General features: G+C 40.3%; 1 protein-coding gene across 1 annotated transcript in view; it reads right to left on the bottom strand.

Moving 5' to 3' along the window:
- The window catches only part of ubl3.S (ubiquitin like 3 S homeolog), a 75,557-nt gene that overhangs the window by 14,221 nt on the left and 41,371 nt on the right, over window positions 1–19,965 (bottom strand).

The following is a 19,965-nucleotide window of genomic DNA, read 5'->3' as shown; positions in this document are numbered from 1 at the left end:
ATTGTTGAACGATGCATACTAATCCTTTCACGTAATTGTCTATTAGTCTTCCCGCAGTATATAAGACCGCAGGGGCATTTAATTATATAAATCACATTTCGGGATGTGCAGGTAAGTCTGTGCTTTATATCATATGGCTTCCCAGTGTGTGGGTGGAAAAATGTTTTCCCCAGAATCAGTGTATTACACATTACGCAGTTACCACATTGAAATGAGCCCATTTTTTGTACACCCCTCTGATTGTTATCATATTTATTTACCGGATCTGCGGATGACAGTAGCTCCTTAAGGTTCTTGTTTCTCCTATGGCCAAACCGAATCCTTTTTGAGTTTACCGCAGTCAATTCTCTGTCCGTTTTCACTATAGGCCAAAGCTGTAAAACAGAGTTTTCATTATTGGGGTACGGGCATCATAAGTTGTGGTATAATATAGCACATTGTCTTTATTTTCCTTCCTTTTCTGATACATTTCACCCTTTAAGACCTCCCTTCTGTCAAGGGTCATAGCCCATAGCTTGGCCTCATTTACCACTGCCTCGGGGTAACCCCTCTCCAGGAACTGTGCGGCCATTACGTTCAAAGCGGATAGTTTTTCTTGTTCCTTACTGGTAATACGTATGACCCGTAACATTTGTGACCTTGGGAGAGAATGTAAAAGATGTTTTGGGTGACTGCTTTTATAGTGGAGCAATGTATTTCTGTCTGTGGGCTTCTGATAGACCTTAGTCTGCAAGCAATTCAATTCCCGATCCTTATAAATCATCACATCTAGGAATTGAATGGACTCCACATCATAGTGTAAAGTAAACCGTATAGTTGTGGGTAACTTATTGAGATCCTCCACAAAACTATGCAGGTCTTCCTCCGGCCCAAACCACAGAAAGAACAGATCGTCTATATAACGTCTGTAATAGCCCCCATATTTGCGAAAAAGACCATGGTTCAGTATATGTTGTATCTCATATTGATTCATGAAGGCATTAGCATAAGAGGGGGCTACATTTGAACCCATGGCGGTCCCCAAAAGTTGGAGGTAAAACTGGGTCTCAAACTTAAAGTAGTTATTCCTGAGTATGAACCCCAATAATTCCAAGACGAATTCCACTGGAGGTGGAATTCGTGGAATTCGTCTTGGAATTATTGGGGTTCATACTCAGGAATAACTACTTTAAGTTTGAGACCCAGTTTTACCTCCAACTTTTGGGGACCGCCATGGGTTCAAATGTAGCCCCCTCTTATGCTAATGCCTTCATGAATCAATATGAGATACAACATATACTGAACCATGGTCTTTTTCGCAAATATGGGGGCTATTACAGACGTTATATAGACGATCTGTTCTTTCTGTGGTTTGGGCCGGAGGAAGACCTGCATAGTTTTGTGGAGGATCTCAATAAGTTACCCACAACTATACGGTTTACTTTACACTATGATGTGGAGTCCATTCAATTCCTAGATGTGATGATTTATAAGGATCGGGAATTGAATTGCTTGCAGACTAAGGTCTATCAGAAGCCCACAGACAGAAATACATTGCTCCACTATAAAAGCAGTCACCCAAAACATCTTTTACATTCTCTCCCAAGGTCACAAATGTTACGGGTCATACGTATTACCAGTAAGGAACAAGAAAAACTATCCGCTTTGAACGTAATGGCCGCACAGTTCCTGGAGAGGGGTTACCCCGAGGCAGTGGTAAATGAGGCCAAGCTATGGGCTATGACCCTTGACAGAAGGGAGGTCTTAAAGGGTGAAATGTATCAGAAAAGGAAGGAAAATAAAGACAATGTGCTATATTATACCACAACTTATGATGCCCGTACCCCAATAATGAAAAAACTCTGTTTTACAGCTTTGGCCTATAGTGAAAACGGACAGAGAATTGACTGCGGTAAACTCAAAAGGATTCGGTTTGGCCATAGGAGAAACAAGAACCTTAAGGAGCTACTGTCATCCGCAGATCCGGTAAATAAATATGATAACAATCAGAGGGGTGTACAAAAAATGGGCTCATTTCAATGTGGTAACTGCGTAATGTGTAATACACTGATTCTGGGGAAAACATTTTTCCACCCACACACTGGGAAGCCATATGATATAAAGCACAGACTTACCTGCACATCCCGAAATGTGATTTATATAATTAAATGCCCCTGCGGTCTTATATACTGCGGGAAGACTAATAGACAATTACGTGAAAGGATTAGTATGCATCGTTCAACAATCCGGGCAGCATTGGAACCTAAACCAAAGAAAAATGTCAAACAGGATATATCTAAACAACCCAGTAGCCCAACACTGGCTACAAGCTAAACATCCTGCCTCTTCTTTTAAATGTATGCCTATCGACTGTATCCAGGATACCCCAAGAGGAGGGAACACAGACCGTATGTTGCTCCAGAGGGAGGCATTCTGGACATATGAACTGGACTGCGTGGCTCCAAGGGCCTAAATACGGCATTGCAGTTAAATTGTTTTGTAGCCACAGGATAAGTAGATAGACTATAGTAATTGATCAGTATGGCTTATATACTCCGTGGACATGTTCATATAATCATATATTATGGATCAGTTGGATTGGAGACATATAGTGAAATATAAAAATATAAAAATATAAAAATATAAAAGTAAAGTAAACTAAATCAAATTAATATGAACATAATTCACTGAGGGGTCTCGAGCCATGACAGACTAGATACAGATGTTTATAATATTTATAATATTTTAAAATCTTTTTGCACTTTGCACTCTGCACTTTATATACACAGGACTCACAACAAATAACTGTTATTTAGAGCTTTTTATATATTCTAACATTTTATATAATATTATAACTGTATCTTAATCACCCTTATTAATGATATGTGGGAATTTTTGTATATCAGATCATAAGCTTTTAATGCTCTTAAAACTGCACTGATCACTTTAATAGGGTGATGTCACTTCCTTAATTGTTTGTTCACTATTGGCTATATAAACTTGTTGTAATGGGAGGCATAGTTGCCTTGAGAAAGGTCCCTGAGAGGACCGAAACGTCACGTTGGCTAAATATGCACACATGAATACATTTCTTTTTCACTGAAATCCTGGTGTTGCTGGTCATTTTTTGGTCTACATAAAATCCCTTACCGGGCACCCAGGTAGAGAATCAGGAAGCGGTGTGCCACCCTACCGAATATATATATATATATATATATATATATATATATATATATATATATATATATATATATATATATATATATATATAATGCACTTGCTAAAAAAACTTGCCAAAAGGCTTATTGAAAACAATTATGGAATAAAAATTAAAAAAAAAAGTTCCTTTAATGGAAACCACAAGGAGTTATTCACCTTTAAATTACCTTTTAGTATGATGTAAAGAGTGATATTCTGAGACAATTTGCATTTATTATTTGTGGGTTTTGAGTTATTTCGTTTTTTATTCATCAGCTCTCCAGTTTGCAATTTCAGCAATCTGGTTGCTAGGAACCAACTTACCCTAGCAACCATGCATTGATTTGAATAAGAGACTGGAATATGAATAGGAACAGCCTGCTTCAGGATAGTCTGCTTCTGTATTGAGAACTGAATGGTGTATAAGGCTGCCTGGTGGCATATGTAGCTCTTCTTGGGGTGGGACATTTAGGTCAGCAGAGAGAAGGCTCCTTCTCAAAAATTAGGTTTCAGGCATTTTGATTTAAGTTCATGTGAAACACAGTAGTTTTGTTTTTTCAGGTGGCAAAATATGTAGAGCCGAGAGGTGCCCTGTGTGCCTCGTAGTCAATGAATGCTCTTTCCAGGGAGTGTTGTGGTGTCCTAACCAACTAAAAGTGCCCCACTATCTCTAAAATCAAATCCCTCCTCACAAAAACCTGAGCCATATCTAAATCCTAAATACATCAATACTGCAGATGTAATGTGTAGTTTCTAGTCTTCCTCTGGCTAAGGGACACACAACCAGAATAATAACCATAATAATAATAATATGATTACGTATCTCTATATACGAAACGTGTTAGGACAGTTGCTTTTAAACTATGGAATAAAGAACGAGATTTTATCCAACCCGGTGTGTCAAAGGAGTGCGTGCTCATTCCACAATTTTCCCGCATTTCACCCCAAAGCTACAGGTTTGTGGCACTGCACCCGGGCCACCAATCTTCATCGGTGAGTGTGAATAATGCTTACACTGTTTGACTCATTTTGCCGAGAATGCCGAGCCCGTAAACGACGGACCTGGGGCCACGCACCCAGGTCATATATCGGATGAGCTTCGGTCTTTCACCAGCATTTTTGAGTTTTACTGTCTGGATAGAGCCGCGGTTTTTCCTGTTTGTGTTCCAAATAACAAAAAAAAGCTATAAAAAATAAATAATGAAGGCAAATTGAAAAGATGCTTAGAATCAGCCATTCTATAACATACTAAAAGTTAACCCATCCCTTTAATGACACATATGAATGTACTGAGCAACTGTGCCAGCGATTCGCCCCCTTTAAAACAGATTACAACCTCTGACGTGACATTATAACCCAGTGCAAAGCTAAAATCCATATCATAATGGATTGCACTAAAAGGAGACCTGACAGAGAAAGCGTGCTTGCAGCAATTAATGACCGGACAGATTTATTAGGCACTTTCTGCAGTGAGAATGATAGGCTCTCAAGGCAAGTGACTGAGCCCACGTAGCACCTCTGGAATAAATATTGCAGAACATGTTAAAATTATGAATGCTGCTCAGATAGCAGACAGTTCCTATTTCGCACATGACCTTATCGGTGACATCAAGCATCCAATAAACAGACGGCTTCTCTGCTTCCATCATTCGCACGCACAACAGCCAAGGTGAATCACAAGAAAGTTGAAGGAGATATATCAAACTAGCAGATGACTGTATGGGATGGTAAGCACAGTGCTGAAGAAATTAGAAGCGCTTGCTACTCTATATCTCTCAGCATGGAGGCTGACACAAACCAAATAGGATCTGTCGGAAGATATGGTATGGATTTCTGCCTGTGGGCTTCAAGCAAATTGCATTTTGAGGGCCAATGACTGGGGGTTTTCTTGGTTAGGTTTCCCTTACAGCTAAAGTAAATTGTTTTTATAGCCTAATTGGTTTTCAGGTTTGCCTGCCTTTAGCCTGTTCCTTAAAGGGATTCTGTCATAATTTTTATGATGTGGTTTATATTTCTAAATTACACTGCAAATAATTCACTCTACAATATAAAATTTCATTCCTGAACCAGCAAGTGTATTTTTTTTAGTAGTAATATTGGTGTGTAGGCGCCATCTCAGGTCATTTTGTCTGGTCATGTGCTTTCAGAACGAGCCAGCACTTTAGGATGGAACTGCTTTCTAGCAGGCTGTTGTTTCTCATACTCAATGTAACTAAATGTGTCGCAGTGAGACCTGGATTTTACTATTGAGTGCTGTTCTTAGATCTACCAAGCAGCTGTTATCTGGTTACCTTACCATTGTTCTGATACTGGGCTGCTGGGGGAGGGGTGATATCACTCCATCTTGCAGTTCAGCAGTAAAAAGAGTGACCGAAGTTTATCAGAGCACGAGTCACATGAATGGGGGCAGCTGGGAAACTGACAATATGTCTAGCCAGAGGTCAGATTTCAAAATTAAATATAATAAAATCTGTTTGCTCTTCTGAGAAACAGATTTAAGTGCAGAAGTCTTCTGGAGCAGCACTATTAACTGATATATTTTGAAAATCCCATGTCAGTATCCCTTTAAGGTGGCCATACATGGGCAGATCTTCTCTTTTGGAAAGTTACCAAATGAGAGGTCTTGCCCCATATGCCCATCTTGAGTGGGCGATATCGGTCTGATCCAACAATGGGCCCTAGGGAATGCAGGTGGTCGGAGCAAGGACCACATCAATGAACCGACGTGGGATCCTCAATTTGGCAGGATCTTTAAATCTGCCCGTTTTTCTGGTAGGGAAAGCCACATCAGCCCAAGTATGGCCACCTTTAGGCCATGCTCCTCTCCAAAGGTCAACAATAGAACTTCCCACTGTTGCCTGAATGGTAATCACTTTCAGAAATCTATGTAATTTATCTGCCCCTTACTGTTAACCAATATTTTATATAAAGAATATATATATATCTATATATATATATATATATCTCTATATATATATATATGAATATATATCTATATATATATATATATATATATATGAATATATATATATATATGAATATATATATATATGAATATATATATATATATATATATATATATATATATATATATAAATATATATATATAGCTTGTTATTCTCAGAAAAGTCAGGAATAATTATTATTTTGTAACAAAGAATTTTTCTTCCTGTCAATCCAGGAAAAAATACAATACAGAGTTGGTTACTAATCTTGTACAATTTCCTGGAGACCAATGTTTGTAACTTGACTTGTATTGTTTGTTAAGATATCAAAGTTATAAGTCATCGTCCGGACAATGCACATTTACTTCTGCCACTTAAAGGAACACTAACATCAAAAATGAAAGTGTTTAAAGTAATACAAATATAATGCGGTGTTGTCCTGCACTGGTAAAACTGCTTCAGAAACACTTCTATTGTTTATATAAATAAGCTGCTTTAATGCTGCAATGGGGGCAGCCATTCAAAGGAGAAAAGGCTCAGATTACACAGCAGATAAGCTCTGTAGAACATAGTGGTGTTATCTGTTATCCACTATTTAACCTGTGCCATATAGACTTTTTTTCAATTTCCGCCATTGCTACACAACTGATTGTTTATATGAACTATAGTAGTGTTTCTGAAGCAAACACATCAGTTTACCAGTGCAGGGTAACAGTACATGATATTTCATTACTTTAGAACACTTTCATTTCTTTGTGTTACTGTTCCTTTAAAACCTTATATCAATAACCTTATATGCATTGTACAGACCTCTACTTAGCCCTGGCTGGTAATACAAGTTAAGATCTTTACCCAGTTTGGTGGTCTAATCATCTGGCCCCTGGGCCAACAATTAACTCAAACTCTGGGCCATGCAGACCCTTGGAAGAGGAATGTACCAATGTGGTCTTTGTGTGGTGGGACACACACACGTCTCTCCATTCTGAGAGGCTGAGTTGGCAGCTTTTATTGGCCCATGTATAACAAACCGCCCAGTATCCATTAAAGGAGAAGGAAAGCTACTGAAGCAGTTTCTTGCCAGTAAACTAGCCACAATAGTGCAAGCTATAACACTAGATTTATTCTGCAGAATGTCTCTCTGTTTGTTTAGGATAGCAACTGCCATATTAGCTTGACTGCAATCTCAGCTACTGCCCGCTGACCCGAGTATAAGCAGAGGTAGACTTTTTTCAGCACATTTTGGATGCTGAAAAACTCGGCTTATACGTGAGTATATACGGTATATCGAAAGCCTTTTCAATACATTTATTGCAGCAGAAAAAACAGCACAAGCTTTTAGGGAATACCCCCTTCCTCAGGTTCGGGGTATCTCCCGAAAACTTGTGCTGTTTGTTCTGCTGCAATAAATGGATTGAAAAGGCATTGGCCATAGGCGAGCTCCTTCCATACAAAGTCACTGGATACTATTTGGTTTCTGAAGCAGCCAGAAAGTGTATGCACCCTTGAAAATCAAGCAAGTGGTGTGCGGAGGAATTTTGTATTGAGTCTGATACAGAAGCCCATGAGTACACAATAGAAAGACTCACAGCAGCAATTACTTTGATGGTTTACTGTTGTATTTATATAGGCCTTTCTGATAAAGCTTACTTAGTTTTTTAGCCTTTCATTCTCCTTTAAAGGCCATTACACACTGAAGTGAAGTCATACAAAAAAAAAAAAAAACTAAATGGACGGATGCGCGGAACCAATTTGTTAAACGCAACCCGCAAGTACCTTATCTGAAACCCGATCCGCTGACCATCAAGAAACAGGAAGTGCTGTCATTGTAAACTGGTAGTGACATCATTAGAAGTAGGCGTGATCAGGAAAAAGGAGTAAAACTCGCTATTAAGAAGACATGCAAATAGGGTTGCCACCTTTTTTATATGCTTTACCGGCTGGTGGGGGGCGGGGACACAAAGGGCGGGCCGTGACGTCAAAAGGGGCAGGCTACACCATGGATGCTAGAAGAACCAAAAGGTAAGTTCCAGGTGATTGGGGGCAGGCCGAGGGCTCCTTTTAATCGTATTACAAATTTACCGGCAGCTACATTACTGGCTGGCCGGTAAAATACAGGCCGGGTGGCAACCCTACACGCGAACCCCGAGAACCACCGACCCACGTCTATACCCGCTACCCGACTCGCTGCAGGACTCTAACGGACACCATGCAAGGGGCCATACACGTGTATGGACAAGTTTGTTTTGTCCATTCATTCAAGTGACGAACAACTGTAAAAGCAAAGTGAAGAGGAGCTGCAGCTCTTTCTGTCTATACACAGCCGGACTGTTGAGCAGTATGTTAAAAGTCAGCTAACTATAGGTCTGTGCTACGTAAATAAAAAAGAATAATAAAAAATTGTAATCCAAACCTATGTCATTAATAGAAGGTCCTCAATCAATAAGTCTGACACACATCCTCATCAGAGCAGGAGAGCGGCAGATCGTTTGGTTTGGTCTCCTCCGGGGAAATATTCCCTGAACACAGTGTGTTAAATAAGGCAAAGGTGCAAAGAGGAGGATCAATCCCTGCTGCACTCGCTGACAGTCTAATTGCACTAGAGAGACAAATCATTTGTTGCTGCTGCTGTCTGTATTGGCACATCCCAGACACACTGCTGCTTCTGTGTACAAACAACTGTCAGCTGAGAAACCAGAAAGGGATCATTGTGGATTTGTGCAGGAGGTTTTTAAGTGGCTCCTTATTTAGGCAGTGCAGAGATTATTCACGGAGGATATTCTGTAGCAAATCTGTAGGGTTTCAATTATATCTCCTTATAACAGTGTATACTAGACATAAAACATAATCTATTCAGTGAGCAGACAGTGTGAGGTCGGATATAATTGGCTTCCAAGGATAAAAACTTCACGTTGACACAAGCCAGGCCGTTTCTATGGCAAAGCCATATCAGGTTCATATTTTGTTTGCTAAAATGTTACTCCTATAACCAGGCACAGGCATGAGATCAGTTATCCAAAAACCCATTATCCAGAAAGCTTTGAAGACCCGGATTTACCTTTTTTCTTTAATAATAAAAGTGACTCAATTAAGATACGATTAATCCTTAATAGAAACAAACCCATCCTACTGGATTTATTGAATTCTTAAATAATTGTTTTAGCAGACTTGAGCCATGGGGATCCAATTTATGGAAGGATCCCTTTTCTTGAAAACCCCAGGTCCCATGTATTCTGGATAGCAGGTCCCTTAAACTTTAAACAGGGGAATGCCACTGTTGGTCCTTGCATACAAGAAAAGGTCAATTACAGTGGTGTGCAAAACTATTTGCCCCCTTCCTGATTTCTTATTCTTTTGCATGTTTGTCACACTTAAATGTTTCTGCTCATCAAAAACCGTTAACTATTAGTCAAAGATAACATAATTGAACACAAAATGCAGTTTTTAAATGAAGGTTTACGTTATTAAGGGAGAAAAAAACCTCCAAATCTACATGGGCTTATGTGAAAAATTGATTGCCCCCCTTGTTAAAAAATAACTTAACTGTGGTTTATCACACCTGAGTTCAATTTCAAAGGTTATAAAGCCATTTCTAAAGCTTTGGGACTCCAGCGAACCACAGTGAGAGCCATTATCCACAAATGGCAAAAACATGGAACAGTGGTGAACCTTCCCAGGAGTGGCCGGCCGACCAAAATGACCCCAAGAGCGCAGAGACAACTCATCCGAGAGGCCACAAAAGACCCCAGGACAACATCTAAAGAACTGCAGGCCTCACTTGCCTCAATTAAGGTCAGTGTTCACGACTCCACCATAAGAAAAAGAGACAAGGCAAAAACAGCCTGCATGGCAGATTTCCAAGGCGCAAACCACTTTTAAGCAAAAAGAACATTAAGGCTCGTCTCAATTTTGCTAAAAAAAAACATCTCAATGATTGACAAAATTTTTGGGAAAATACCTTGTGGACCGACGAGACAAAAGTTGAACTTTTTGGAAGGTGCGCGTCCCGTTACATCTGGCGTAAAAGTAACACAACATTTCAGAAAAAGAACATCATACCAACATTAAAATATGGTGGTGGTAGTGTGATGGTCTGGGGTTGTTTTGCTGCTTCAGGACCTGGAAGACTTGCTGTGATAGATGGAACCATGAATTCTACTGTCTACCAAAAAATCCTGAAGGAGAATGTCCGGCCATCTGTTCGTCAACTCAAGCTGAAGCGATCTTGGGTGCTGCAGCAGGACAATGACCCAAAACACACCAGCAAATCCACCTCTGAATGGCTGAAGAAAAACATAATGAAGACTTTGGAGTGGCCTAGTCAAAGTCCTGACCTGAATCCTATTGAGATGTTGTGGCATGACCTTAAAAAGGTGGTTCATGCTAGAAAACCCTCAAATAAAGCTGAATTACAACAATTCTGCAAAGATGAGTGGGCCAAAATTCCTCCAGAGCGCTGTAAAAGACTCGTTGCAAGTTATCGCAAACGCTTGATTGCAGTTATTGCTGCCAAGGGTGGCCCAACCAGTTATTAGGTTCAGGGGGCAATTACTTTTTCACACAGGTTTGGATTTCTTTTCTCCCTAAATAATAAAAACCCATTTAAAACACTCATTTAAAAACTGCATTTTGTGTTTACTTGTGTTATCTTTGACTAATAGTTAAATGTGTTTGATGATCAGAAACATTTTGTGTGACAAACATGCAAAAGAATAAGAAATCAGGAAGGGGGCAAATAGTTTTGCACACCACTGTATGTAGCTAGATTATCTGTGCACTGGGAACAGTGTCGGACTGAGATGGCAGCGGCCCACCAGAAAACTTTAGGCCGAGGGCCCACCAGAAAACCGTAGACCGTGTGGCACACCAGAAAACCCTAGACCGAGGGGCCCACCAGAAATCCTTAGACCGAGGGGCCCACCAGAAAACCTTGGTCTAAGGATTTCTGGTGGACCCGCGGTCTAAGGATTTCTGGTGGGCTCTTGGTCTGAGGGTCCACCAGAAATCCTTAGACCGAGGGGCCCACCAGAAATCCTTAGACCGAGGGGCCCACCAGAAAACCTTAGACCGAGGGGCCCACCAGAAAACCTTAGACCGAGGGCCCACCAGAAAACCTTAGACCGAGGGCCCACCAGAAATCCTTAGACTGAGGGCCTTCCAGAAAACCCTAGATCGAGGGCCCACCAGAAAACCTTAGACAGAAGGCCCACCAAAAAATATTAGACCGTGAGCCCACCAGAAAAACGTAGACCGAGGGCCCACCAGAAAACCTTAGAACTCGGGCTCACTTTCCAAGCCATTATTACGCATTTTTTTCCGCATATAGAAATAGGAAATGACCATGAAATAGGCTACGTGGTTAGAAGCAAGAGGGCCCAGTCTGACACTGATTGGGCATTTCATTATCTGCCTCGTAAGGACCAAAAATGTAGTATCATCACTTAACCAATTTGCCGTGTTTAGCGCTAGAAATAACACAAATCATAGATTAACAGTAGGGATGCACCGAATCAACTATTTTGGATTTGGCCGAACCCCCGACTCCTTTGTGAAAGATTCAGCCGAATACTGAACTGAATCCTAATTTGTATATGCAAATTAGGGGAGGGAAGTGGGAAAATGATTTTACTTCCTTGTTTTGTGACAAAAAGGCACGCGATTACCCTCCCCTAATTTGCATATGAAAATTACTATTTGGATTCAGTTCGGCTGTGCAGAAGGATTCGGCCAAATCCAGCTGAAAAAGCCTGACTCCTGGATTCGGTGCATCCCTTGTTAACAGTAAATAAATAACTGCTGTTGTTCAACAAAGGGCTGCAGATCCAATCATAAGGACCGGCACTATAAAATGGTAGGTTTTACAATGAGTGTAGAGCACAACAGTAGCTAATTTCTGTATGAGCAACAGAAAGTTGGTTCTTAGAAGAATACAGTAGCAACTTGTATTATACATGTCTGAAATAAACGGTTTAGTGAGCAATTAGCATATACTTGATATCTGGCTGGGTTGAGGATCAGCTGTAATTTTCATGCTAGCGTAAAACAGCTGCTATGATTAAGGAACATCTAAAAGTCCCCAATGAATAATAATGTCTTAATTAAATCAGTTGCATATTAAGTGAATGCAAAGATTTCTAAGTTTGATGCCACTGTGATCTGTCGCTCTGTAAAGGTGGAAGCCTTAGGGCTCTTACACACGAGTGTTTTCCTGCGTTCCCCTGTGAAAATCTTTCTATGTCCCAAAAAACGCTGGCGACTTTTCATTTTTCAGGGCGATAGGCTGAAAAAGAGAGTATATTTTTTTGGGGTTCCCGGCTTCCCCCCTACATTTCCTAACATATGGCACATAAACTATACACTGGGCTCATATTTAGGGCAATATAACTATTTTTTTTTATTAAGGTTCCCTGGGCTTGTGTAGTGTAATGTATTTGCTGCAACATATACGTCCATTCAACTTTAACTTCCCCCGTATGCAAATTAGACAACGCTAGGGCAACTTCGCTTTGCTTGGCGCAGTAATGCTAGTGCAACTTCACCAGCATTCGGCGCCCTGGGCGCAACTTTGGATTTTAGTAAATTAGCATTGTCCTGACGAATTTACATCTGCGAAAGTGTTGCGCAAATTTTTGGAGGTTGTGAATTTGCCCCACAATATTTACTGGGGCTCATTTATCATTTACCCATAGCAACCAATCAGTGCTTGGCTTTTCTCAAGCAGCTTCAGGTATGCAACATTTGATTGATTGCCATTGGCAACTGCCCACAGGCAAATTTGTGTTAATAACAAGGGTTAAACATTGCAGTGTTAATGTTACACTATGGGGGGGTACGTGCAAAAAAGTGATTGGTGCAGGACTGTATAAGGGGCAGACTAATTGGCATTGACCATTTACAGGCAGAACCATGGCAAAATATACATCTGGTTACTATTTTAAACCTCTTTATTTCACAAATAATAAAAAGCAGTTTTTGATACATCAAAACAAAATTCTGATGTCAAATCCGAGAAAACATTACTTAAAATCAGGGAAATGCACCCATTATAAATTGGTGGGACCACAAATAACAAATGTAAAAATGTGGGAAACTTAAAATCAGGGTACTTAAAATCGAGGTTTCACTGTATGTCAAACAAAAGGTCTAAGCGGGCCAAGAAAAACTACAAAGTCTGCATTCTTTTTTTAAAATTAATTTTTGTGTCACAATTAAAGGAGGAGAACTACGTTTTAATCACTGTGGGGTACCAAAATGTTAGGCAACCCCTAGTGAACTTCTTATGTGATAGCCTGGGCCAGTGCTACTGAACATGCACCTGCCCCAAACCAGAAAGAGGAAGAATTTGGAAGATGGAAACCAGGTTCTTCTGCAGAATTACCCTGGATCTGTTCAGTATCTGGTTGGGGGCAGGTGCATGTGCAGTTGAGTAAAAGCCAACTTTCTCACTGAAGTGTGCGTGCCCATGTCGGGGAAAAGGAGAGGAAGAAAGATATCACTGAAGGACTTCTGCCCAAATTCTTGGGTGGTGCACTTTCCTGCCAACAAGAGTATTGGTCTGGGGTATCAGGTATAATCACTGGGGAGTACCTAACATTTGGTAATGTTATCCTTGCATATTTTTCCTATTAACTAGAGAAACAAAACTGGTCTGACTGCATCTGTAATAACATTATTGGGGTGGGCAGTGTAAAGTAAAACACATTTTTATTCACTTGCCATTGTAGAAAATTGTTGGACTTCCTGACAGAATTCCTATCCAGTGCTTAGTGAATCACTCCCATGGGTTTGTCTAACTTGCGGTTTTGCTTATTGCTGGAAGATATTAAAACTATTCTTGATGTTTGTGACAGTTCCTTTTTTGGGGAAATAACCTGAGGATGCAAAAGGCTGACAAACCTCATGTGAAATTAGCTATGGCCTAAAAGGTATGAATAAAAAGGGAGTGATTGGAGTTGAGTCCTGCAGCGGGTTGGGTACCCGGGTTACCCGCAAAAACCTGTGGTACCCTGCGGGTTGAAGTTCCAGGTGCGGGTAAAGACGCGGGTCGGCGGTTCTGTGGGTCGGGCCGCGGGTCTTCTCAATACCGATTTTTACTCTTTTTTTCTGATCACGTCTACTTCTGATGATGTCACTTCTGGTTTGCAATGACAGCACTTCCTGTTTTACTACCTTTTTTCTAACCACGCCTACTTCCGATGATGTCACTTCCAGGTTACTACAGCACTTCCCGATTCTTGATGGTCAGTGGGTCGTGGGTCCGGGTTGTGGATAAGGTACTTGTGGGTCGGCTAGCGGCTAAGAATGCAGGTTGCGGGTCCAGGTTTCGGATTGCAGGTACGGGTCAGGTATGGGTTTAAAAAAAATGGACCCGTGCAGGACTCGAATTGGAGTGACAATCATAAAGGGGTAAATTTACTAAAGGGCGAAATGACGAACGCTGGCGACAATTCGCGAGCGTTGCCACTTTTGGCCACTTTGCCAATTTACTAATGAGCGCAGGCGACAATTCGTTAGCGAAATAGATAGAAGCGAGCACTGATTCGCACTCTAACACCAGGCGACTTTTCGCTCTAGCGGCCGTTACTCCGCATATTCACTAAGATGCGGATTTTACTGAATGTTACCTCTTTCACCAGACTTGCCTTCGCCAGCTCAGACCAAGCGAAGTGCATTGGAGTGCATAGGACTTCCCCAATCTTCAGTTACTTACATCATCATTTTTGAGTGGAAAAAAAATGTTTTCGGGTACCCGGTTTCCCCCCTACATTTTCTAACACATGGAACATTATTTTAAAGTGGGCTGATGTGTAGGGCATTAAAACAACTGTATTGGCTTTATTTAGGTTCCCTGGACATGTGTAGTTATCAGTGGAAATGTAATGTATTAGCTGCAACATGTAACATACAGACCTCCATTCAAGTTTAAATTTCCCGCCCTATGCAAATTAGTCTGAGCGAAGTCCTCTAACAAAGTTGCGCTAGGCAGATTTAAACACTAGCCCTTTTTCACTTTGATTTGCTTGCATTGCCGAAGTAATGCTAGTGAAAATTCGTCAGTGACGCAAAATTTGCATTTTAGTAAATTAGCGTTGTCTGAGCAAATTTTCGCCTGTTGCGATGACTGCGAAGCCGTCGCTGGCAAATTTTCGCCAGTTAGTAAATTTGCCCCAAAGAATTCTGGATTCCTGCAAATGAATCTCTCTGAAGTTAGCTGGTAAATGGCATCTTATTTACGGTGTTGAAAGCAGAAGTGCATTGGTTTCTCTTCCGTGACAATAAACAAGACTCATTTGTTTGTACTTTGCTCATGATAAATATAGAGCTAATTTTGGGCGAGCGCCAAATTTTTTCACTGTGACATTGCAGTTCCCTCCCACATACCAGACAGACAGCTTTGGGCTTCCATCTATAGAAGGGGGTGACCTCATCCAACCTATAAATGCAGCGTTCAGGTAAAAAACGTTACGGCTTTAAACTTTATGGCTTTAAAGGATAAGTAAACCTTATTTTTTTTTCATATCTATAAAAGTACCCTAAATAGTAACCAGAATAAAATACTTCTCTCTGTTGTCAGTCTCCTGTTTTTTTCAAAATCACAATCCACTCAACAGCAGTTCATCTAGGCTACTTCCTAGTTTAGTGTAAAGCTCCACCCCCTTTCATTTCAAGTAAAAGGCTTACTGATTCTTTAAAGGACAACTGAACCCAAAAATTAATATGGCTAAAAATGCCATATTTTATATAATGACTTTATTGCACCAGCCTAAAGTTTCAGCTTGTCAATAGCAGAAATGGTCCAGGACTTCAAACTTGTCACAGGGGGGTCACCATCTTGGAAAGTGTCTGACACTCACATGCTCAGTGGGCTCTGAGCAGCTGCTGAGAAGCTAAGCTTAGGGGTCGTCACTAATTATCAAGCAGAAAATGAGGTTGGCCTATAATATAAGCTGATGCTACAGGGCTGATTATTAAATTCTGATGCTAATTGCACTGGTCTCTGTGCTGCCATGTAGTAATTATCTGTATTAATTACTAAATTATATTGTGACATTTCTATTCTAAGTGTACTGTATATTGTGAGTGGGTCCCTAAGCTCAGTAAGTGACAGCAGCACAGAGCATGTGCAGTGAATCAGCAGAAAAGAAGATGGGGAGCTACTGGGGCATCTTTGGAGACATAGATCTTTACTGCTAAAGGGCTGTGGTTGCCTTGGGCTGGTACAGAAGCCCAAAACACAATGTACAACATTTCTAGCTACTTCTTCAGTTAACCGTTACTTCTCCTTTAAACTCTACTGTGCATAATAAGTCCCTATGCCACTGATTTTTATAGCTTTAATCCGACTGGCAGCCAACTGGATCAATGCTATGCAAGTGAATGTCGGGGCTTAAATCTGTGGTTGTCCTTGCTGAAGCTTGTTACCCGCTACTAATCTCTGCAACAGTGTTTAACCCAGAAATCTGGTAAGCGCTAATGTAAATTACACAAGTAATGGGTAGGACTGCGCACATGTAGGGTTGCCGGTAAAAATGATGGTTGATCCCAATGTTATTAATAGGGAAAAAAGATAAATATATAGGAAGGCCGGTATTTTTTCCAGAAAAGGTGGCAACCCTACGCACATAGTGCAAGTGCATCATGGGATACCCTGAGCGTAAAATGTATGTATTAAATAGTACTCAGTCTATGTGGGGCAGTAACCCATGGCAACCAATCAGCAGGTAGAATTTACTGGTCACCCTTTTAAAAGCAGGCATTTTATTGGTTGCTATGGATTACTACTCCTGGGCAAACCTAGCGAAGAGACTATGCCATCTGTTATTGGCCTATTTTAGGACACATTTGCCAAAGGGCTAATACATGATAAAGTAGAATGTCTCCCTCTCACAATGTATTAATTTATAGCACATAAATAGAAAACTCCCATGTCTTTAAAGTGATATGGACACGTTCCAGCCGCCCCCCCGCCCAGTGTGACTGAAACAGCCACGACAGATCGGAGGGTCGGCTTCAGTAAGGTTAGCGTAATACAGACACATTCCTATGGTTTTTATAGGAACCTGTTAGTATCTCTTTAATATAGAGACTGTGTCTGTTTGATCACGGAAAGGCCAGAATCACTATATAGAGAGCTCTGCAGGAAGCCATAGCAACCAGTCCTTTTTTTTAAGCCACAAGTTACAGACTACATAACAACACCCATATGAGGCAACGGGGCTCATTTATCTTATTACTGTGTACTAACACTCTCTCTCTCAGAGCATCTGTGGAATAGCTGCCACCTGCTAAACCTACATTTTCTTACGTCAGGGGGTAAATCATTTCTCTGACACCAAAAATGCTGTTAGCTCACAATCTATAAGGTGCAAGTCAGCTGCTTGTGAAGGTGCAAAATACAACAGAAACCTTGGTTATATCATCTCCTCAAATCAGGTGTAAATTCCAGGCTTCCCTTGTGTTCCGGCTCCTAGTAATTTGCACTTAAATGTATCTTTATCTTTTAGTAAATTACAGAATGGCCTATTCTTAGCAACCATTACATTTTTTTACATAGTTTTTGAATTATTTACCTTCCAAATCTGCCTCTTGCCAGGCTCCAATTTAAAATTTCATCTGACGGGGGTCACTGACCTTTGCAGCCAAAAATCTGTTGCTCTGTGCTGTTAGTTTTATTTTGATTCTTAATTGTAATAACCTGTTTCTACTCATGCCCTCTCATTTTTATCTTCCAGTAAATCAAACTACTACAGGTATGGGATCAGTTATCCGGAAACCCGTTATCCAGAAAACTTCAAATTATGGAATCTCTGCCTCCGATAGACTCCATTTTAATGAAATAACCAAGTTTTTTTCTCTGTAATAATAAAACAGTAACTTGAGCTTGATCCAAACTAAGATATAATTAATCCTTATTAGAAGCAAAACCAGCCTATTGGGTTTATTTAATGTTTACCTGATTTTATAGTAGACTTAAAGGGGACCAGTCACCCCAAAAAAATATTCAAAATCTGATTTTATCACATTAGTCAAGCACAATGAACTTTAATTACACTTTATAAATTATTTGAATCTTGTTTCCTTCAGTCTGGGAATTCATAATTATAGCAAGCAGGCAGGAGCCATTTTGTGGACACTGTTATTAAGACAAGTCTTGCATCATCTCAGAATCTTGTTTGTGCACCAGAATGGGGGACCTGATGTCCATCCCCATGCCCTGGCTACACAAATAAACAGTGAAGAGAACGAGGGAATGTGGGGAGAGCAGGGACAACTAGGAAGTGCTGAATGGAAAGTGAAAGTAATTGTCTGCCCTGCCTCTATGCCTAAGACATAGAGGAGGGGCAGACACTATTTGATTGACAGCTGAGATTTTTAAATGAGCTTAAAACAGCTATGAATTGTTTAATAAAAAATAGAAATTGGATTTCATGTATAATTTGAAAAATACTTTTATTATACAGATTTTTGTGTCTGGGTGACAAGTCCACTTTAAGGTATGAAGATCCAAATTACGGAAAGATCAGTTATCCGGAAAACCCCATTCTGGATAATAGGTCCCATACCTGTATCTGATTGCTAGGTTAAAGGAGACCCTAGCAATCAGATATAAACTGAAACTGTAAATTAGACGGGTGTTATAAAAATGGTTAAATATATCTGAAACCATGATAATCAAAAAAACACCAATTGCAAACAGTCTCATATTTACACTGTCCACATCAGTGATCCCCAACCAGTAGCTTGTGAGCCACATGTTGCTCTCCAACCTCTTGGATGTTGCTCCCAGTGGTCTCAAGGCAGGCACTTCTTTTTGAATTCCAGGCATGAAGGCAAGTTTTGGCTGCATTAAAACCAGGTGCACTGCCAAACAGAGCCTCAATGTAGGTTGACAATCCACATAGGCGCAAATAAATGGCCAATAACAGCCCTTATTTGGCACACCAGGAACATTTTTTTTATGCTAGTGTTGCTCCCCGACTCATTGTACTTCTGAATGTTGCTCACGGATTCTAACAAACAAGGGAAAGTTGTGCTCACCGCTAATTTTTAAAACCATTAGGGGGGTGCAGTGAGGCTGTGACCACAAAATACATATAGACAAATACAAGATTCCTCTGCACTCAACCCATTATCAATATATTTAAGACAGAGACATTTTGTGCATACTACTACTGAGAAATGCCTTACCCTTTAAACAAAACAGGGATTGTTTGTCCATATATTGCAATATATTGTAAAATGTATAATGAAGCAATAGAATTCTAAATGAATCAGATGAAAATTGAGCATAGGACTGGCCAGATATGGGATGACTTTGACGTAGTTGGCCAGATTAAATATATTGCAATATATGGACAAAAAATCCCTGTTTTGTTTAAAGGGTAAGGCATTTTTCAGTAGCAGTATGCACAAAATGTCTCTGTCTTAAATATAGTGGTAATGGGTTGAGTGCAGAGGACTCTTGTATATACATATCTAGCCTTTTTTAAGTAACGGAACGCATGATAAGGAATGGACTATTTATCACTACAGATGAAACACAATTTGTGTGGCATGCTGCATACGCAATAAGATTGTGATCATACTCGACACAACACTGCGTTTTTAAATCCTGTTGAACAAAGATGTTTAAATACCAGGCATTAAAAATTGCTGTGTTGCCTGCCTAACAGTTTTCTCTGTGCAACTTGTGTTCAACAGACCAACAAAAAAAATTAAGGAACATAATGCTTGGTTGGCACATGTGTTGAACCACTAATATTTAACACGACGTAAATGCTGCTATTGAACTATAACACCCAGTAATCACCACTAGATGCTGGAAGGCAGAATCTATTGCATCCCC

This window comes from Xenopus laevis, chromosome 2S (assembly GCF_017654675.1).
Source record: "Xenopus laevis strain J_2021 chromosome 2S, Xenopus_laevis_v10.1, whole genome shotgun sequence".
Lineage (NCBI taxonomy): Eukaryota > Metazoa > Chordata > Amphibia > Anura > Pipidae > Xenopus > Xenopus laevis.
This window is presented reverse-complemented; position numbering and strand designations above follow the sequence as displayed.